Genomic DNA, 6451 nt, shown 5'->3' on the forward strand with positions numbered 1-6451 from the left:
CTATCGCGGAACGAATAAAAACTTCCCTATTTTTTTTCTGAATGAAGTTACCTGCTTCAACATAAACGAGTGAATAGGATTTAGACAAAATAATTGATTCATTGTAGTGAAAGCCCTATTTAACAGATAAAGTGCGTGTATTAATTATTCTATGAATTATATTAAATCATTTTGAAACAGTAAACAAAGGTCAACAGCCTTCACGTGCCTCTGGATTGTTTATTATTTCCATTATATTATTTACCGCGAAAACTAGTTATTTGGTTACACAGGTTGATCTGGGCAGCCGGTGGCTGAGAAAAAAAAATAATCAATTTACCAAACATTTATAGATGATTGAACAAACAATCATTTACCTCATTTAGGGGTTAGCCAAATTTTGTGCTAGGGCACATAACCGTTTTTATTAGTTTTACGTTTCGTCTTTGACTCATCAGTGCAGAGCAGTTCAAATTGAACTGCTTAGTGCTAAACTCGGCAGTTCAATTTGAACCGCTAAGCAGACGTAAAGTTTCTGCTACTTACAGAACACTTTTTGTTTTGCAACGGAGTGCAATGTCTTTTCTGACGTGCCGAACGAAAACGTGTTTTCGACTATTTCTGGCCGATGCAGGTATGGTCATTTAGGGGTTAGCCAAATTTTGTGCTAGGGCACATAACCGTTTTTATTAGTTTTACGTTTCGTCTTTGACTCATCAGTGCAGAGCAGTTCAAATTGAACTGCTTAGTGCTAAACTCGGCAGTTCAATTTGAACCGCTAAGCAGACGTAAAGTTTCTGCTACTTACAGAACACTTTTTGTTTTGCAACGGAGTGCAATGTCTTTTCTGACGTGCCGAACGAAAACGTGTTTTCGACTATTTCTGGCCGATGCAGGTATGGTCATTTAGGGGTTAGCCAAATTTTGTGCTAGGGCACATAACCGTTTTTATTAGTTTTACGTTTCGTCTTTGACTCATCAGTGCAGAGCAGTTCAAATTGAACTGCTTAGTGCTAAACTCGGCAGTTCAATTTGAACCGCTAAGCAGACGTAAAGTTTCTGCTACTTACAGAACACTTTTTGTTTTGCAACGGAGTGCAATGTCTTTTCTGACGTGCCGAACGAAAACGTGTTTTCGACTATTTCTGGCCGATGCAGGTATGGTCATTTAGGGGTTAGCCCTGCATCGGCCAGAAATAGTCGAAAACACGTTTTCGTTCGGCACGTCAGAAAAGACATTGCACTCCGTTGCAAAACAAAAAGTGTTCTGTAAGTAGCAGAAACTTTACGTCTGCTTAGCGGTTCAAATTGAACTGCCGAGTTTAGCACTAAGCAGTTCAATTTGAACTGCTCTGCACTGATGAGTCAAAGACGAAACGTAAAACTAATAAAAACGGTTATGTGCCCTAGCACAAAATTTGGCTAACCCCTAAATGACCATACCTGCATCGGCCAGAAATAGTCGAAAACACGTTTTCGTTCGGCACGTCAGAAAAGACATTGCACTCCGTTGCAAAACAAAAAGTGTTCTGTAAGTAGCAGAAACTTTACGTCTGCTTAGCGGTTCAAATTGAACTGCCGAGTTTAGCACTAAGCAGTTCAATTTGAACTGCTCTGCACTGATGAGTCAAAGACGAAACGTAAAACTAATAAAAACGGTTATGTGTCCTAGCACAAAATTTGGCTAACCCCTAAATGACCATACCTGCATCGGCCAGAAATAGTCGAAAACACGTTTTCGTTCGGCACGTCAGAAAAGACATTGCACTCCGTTGCAAAACAAAAAGTGTTCTGTAAGTAGCAGAAACTTTACGTCTGCTTAGCGGTTCAAATTGAACTGCCGAGTTTAGCACTAAGCAGTTCAATTTGAACTGCTCTGCACTGATGAGTCAAAGACGAAACGTAAAACTAATAAAAACGGTTATGTGCCCTAGCACAAAATTTGGCTAACCCCTAAATGACCATACCTGCATCGGCCAGAAATAGTCGAAAACACGTTTTCGTTCGGCACGTCAGAAAAGACATTGCACTCCGTTGCAAAACAAAAAGTGTTCTGTAAGTAGCAGAAACTTTACGTCTGCTTAGCGGTTCAAATTGAACTGACGAGTTTAGCACTAAGCAGTTCAATTTGAACTGCTCTGCACTGATGAGTCAAAGACGAAACGTAAAACTAATAATCATTTACCTGCTATTTATTCAAAATACCGATCTATGTTATCTCTGTTATTAGCATTGTATTTTGAACGGACCTTCGCGATAATTTATTTTTATCGTTCAATTTACAACCTTGAAAAACAAGCAATAACATGGAAGAAGAAACCAAACAAAACTTTTCTCAGAAGCTAGGTGTAAATAGATAAGAAATCATATTGTCATAAAATGATGAGAAAATATTTTGAAAAAAAAAAACTGTTTGTTGAATGAAGAGATAATTGAATAAAAAAAGGTAACCAGATGTAAAAGTCGCCGGGGTTTGTGATTCAATGCTAGTTGTCGTAAACTGTGTCCTTTAAATCATCTCCAAGAACGACAAATACAGGTTAAAATTTTGTTAAATAAAAATACGTATGATAATAATAAGTCCAATATCAATTATGACAACACACGACGAAAGTATATAATAATAGAAATAGTTCATCATAATCAGTGAAAATATTCTGTGAAGAATATGATTCACAAACAAGGAATCTAGAACCTAGAACTTGTAGAATTGTGTCTTCAATTGTATTAATAGTCTGATATGATTAAGATGATCGCTTAAGGGATGTTAGCATCCATGAGCACCTCATAAAAAAAATATTCCAAGAACACAGGGCTGTTTCCAATTTTCGTCTAATACGTCAACGAAGATATTGTGTCAGGGTGCAATCATAACTTAAGTGAAATTAAAGTTCGAAATATACAGATTTCTATTTTTAATAGATGGCATGATTGCCCCATATAAAGACATTTTCAAAGATTCAAGGAAACAACGATTGATTACGCATTTTTAAGGATCCTCGGTTGCTTATGAATTACTTGAACAACACAACATTTCTTCATTACCTACCAGAGAAGATTCCGAGTGCATGAACCTAGTATATTAATCAAGAAATGCTTTGCTTTTTGTGCGGTATATTTCCTTTTTGTGGGTTATAGATATTAGGAGGAAAAGTAACATGCGTTACTCTTTTCTTTAAGTTTTGGGCATTAAGATGCGTTATATGCCTTACTTTTTCGTAAGGTGTAGAAGTAACATGCGGTTTTGAAAGTTAATGTGTTAAGAGGCGTTATATCCCGATCGTATCTAAACTATTTCTCTTTTTGATACTTGTTAGAAAATTTTGATATTTTCACTACTAACGAGACCAGACTTATATCAGCACTTATTAAGAAAAAAACTTTTTGTTATAAACTTGTTACTGCTTAATGATCGGGATGCGTTACTTTTTTTTGTAAATTATAAGCGTTAAATGCATTACTTTTTCGTAAGTTATAGGCGTTATGGAGCGTTATTTTTTGTACGTTATAGGTGTTACGAAACATTATATGCATTACTTTTTTTGTAAGCTTTAGATGTTAAACGCGTTACTTTTCGAAGGGTAATGTGTTATTAGACGTTACATGTATTACTTTTTTGTGAATTATAAGCATTACAAGTCTTAAGCGTTAAGTTAAAAACAATTCGAACTGTAACATGCGTTACATTTTGTAAGATATAACCGTTACTTGCGTTATTTCTTCCTAAATTTTTTGCAAGTGTTATTTTTTGTAAGTCATAGACAATACGAATCGTTACATGTGTTACTTTTTTGTTAGCTTGTAATGTGTTATTAGGCGTTACCTGTATTACTTTTTTGTGAACTATAAGCGTTACAAGTGTTAAGCGTTAAGTTGAAAACAATCCGAACTGTAACATGCGTTACTTTTTGTAAGATACAACCGTTACTTGCGTTATTTCTTCTTAAATTTTTTGCAAGTGTTATTTTTTGTAAGTCATAGACAATACGAATCGTTACATGTGTTACTTTTTCGTTAGCTATGGGCGGTACGAAGCATTACATGCGTTTTTGTAAACATGAGACGTTTCATTCTGAAGGTAAAGGTGTTTTGAGACGTTACATCCGTTACTTTTATGTAAATCGTAAGCGTTTCATGTGTTACTTTTTTATAAGTTATGGTAAATTTGATCTGTTACATGCGTTACTTTTTATAAGTTATAGGCATTACTATTCGTTACTTACGTTACTATATTGTAAGTTATAAGTGTTACGAAGCGTAACATGCGAAACTTTTCTAAGATTAAGATGTTATGGGGCGTAATATGCTGTACTTGCTTTTCTTTTTCGTACGTTTCAGACGTTACAAGGTTAAGATGTTATGAGGCGTAATATACGTAACTTATTTTTTGAAAAATATAAGCGTTACATGCGTTACTTTTCGTTAGTTACAGGTGTTACAAAGCGTTACATGCATTACTTTTTTGTAAATTATAGGCGGTATGTAGCGTTATTTGCGTTATTTTTTATAAGAAAAGGTGTTACAAAACGTTATATGCGTTAGTTTTTTTGTAAGTTATAGGAGTTACATGCTTTACTTTTTTAAGGATGAAGTGTTATGAGGCATTCCATGCGTTACTTTTTCGTTGATTGTAAGTGTTACATGAATTCCTTTTTTGTAAGTCATGGGTTTTATGAATCGTTATACGCGTTACTTTTTTACGTGTTATAGGCGTTACATGCGTTACTTTATTAAGGTTAATGTGTTATGAGGCGTAACGTGCGTTACGTTTTAAAAACTGCAAGTATTGCATTCGTTACTTTTTGTAAGTTATAAGTATTACGAATCCGTACATGCATTACTTTTTCGTGAAAAAAGCGTTACAAAACGTTATTTGCGTAAATTTTTGTAGGTAATAGGCGTTACGAAGCGTTACATGCTTTCCTTTTTCGTAAGCTATAGGCTTTACATGCATTACTTTGCTAAGGCTAAGGTGCTAAGGCGTTAAATTTTTTTCTAAATCGTAAGCGTGACATGCGTTACTTTTTTGTAAATTATAAGTGTTACACGCGTTACATTTTGTACGTTAAAGGTGTCACAGACTGTTACATGCGTTACTTTTTCGTAAGTTGCGAAGCGTTACATGTGTTACATTTTTGTTAGTTATGGATGATACGGATCGTTACATGCGTTATTTTATTGATAAATTATAGGCGTTACGTGCGTTACTTTTTAAAGGTTGAGGTGTTGCTTACTTTTTAAAGATGTTATGAAGTGTTACATGCGTTTTTTTGTGAATTATAGATGTAACATTGCTAATGCGTTACGAAGCGTTACATGCGTTACAATTTTGTAAGCTATATGTTAATCGAAGCGGTACACTTTTGTAAGTTATAAGGGTTACGAAATGTAACATACGTTACTTCTTCTGTAAGTTATAGGCGTTACACTACAACGTTAGATACAGCAAGAGATATTCACGATCAAAAACTTATCACTCTCTCAGGAGGAAATTTTGGATAAGGCTAAAAAAATCTGGTTCCATAAAACCAGACCCTGTCAACTTAGAGAGAAATCTTCAGTTCAGCTACGCCATCGCACGACAGGACATCGAATATATCATGCCAATTGTAAGGGTGCAGAGTGCTGCTATTTTTGCTCGCACGAATATGACATTTCTCGCTCTAAGTTCCATGTTCGAAATTCGATGCGGGCTCATCTGATAGCGTCATAAAATGGGAGAGCTGGATATCTGTTTATATGATGTCTTTGGTATCGTCTAGGCTAAGCTATATTGATCAAGAATTAGAAAAAAATGCTTGAATTTGCGTATGAGCACATGCTTTGGTGGTGTTTGTGAGTGGGCCCACAAGTAGTACCTGTATTGCATTAGCCACGGCACAATGCTAATTTTTCTGGTTTATAACCAACAGAATGTGCCCAATATTTTGACTTATGTACAAATAATCAATATCAATGTTAACTTGACTTGACGTACGATGAACAAAAATTGACTTTCTGAGCCAATGGTTAGAAAAGAAATGATAGATTTCTCTAAAAGTGACGGTCTTCGAAATGGAATGAATAGTGGTACGGTTACCCTGATTAGCAAAGTTTTCTCGGTGATTTTGTTCACACTTGATTGTACCCTACACTGAGAAAGATCTCTGTGATTTCCTTCAGTAATTATAGATGATGTAATTATAGAACACCGATAAATAAGTCGTGTCGGTTTGATGTCTAATTCATTAATCAAATGACTAGAATGGTTGACCTCATTCATGCTCCTGGCTAGTCTACAATCTATCTTTACAGTTCTTTACCAACATTATTAAATGACGTATTCTCTTGAAACTGAAACTAACCAAACGGATGTCAAACCCATACATTTGACATTAGTTGGAATTGAAACTCGATTTAGTTTAGCCGCGGGCTGAAGCTTCAATAATGCAACACCTATACCAGTGAATAAAATGGAAACGAAATGAAATAA

The sequence above is a fragment of the Malaya genurostris genome, chromosome 3 (assembly GCF_030247185.1).
Source record: "Malaya genurostris strain Urasoe2022 chromosome 3, Malgen_1.1, whole genome shotgun sequence".
In the NCBI taxonomy this organism is placed as follows: domain Eukaryota; kingdom Metazoa; phylum Arthropoda; class Insecta; order Diptera; family Culicidae; genus Malaya; species Malaya genurostris.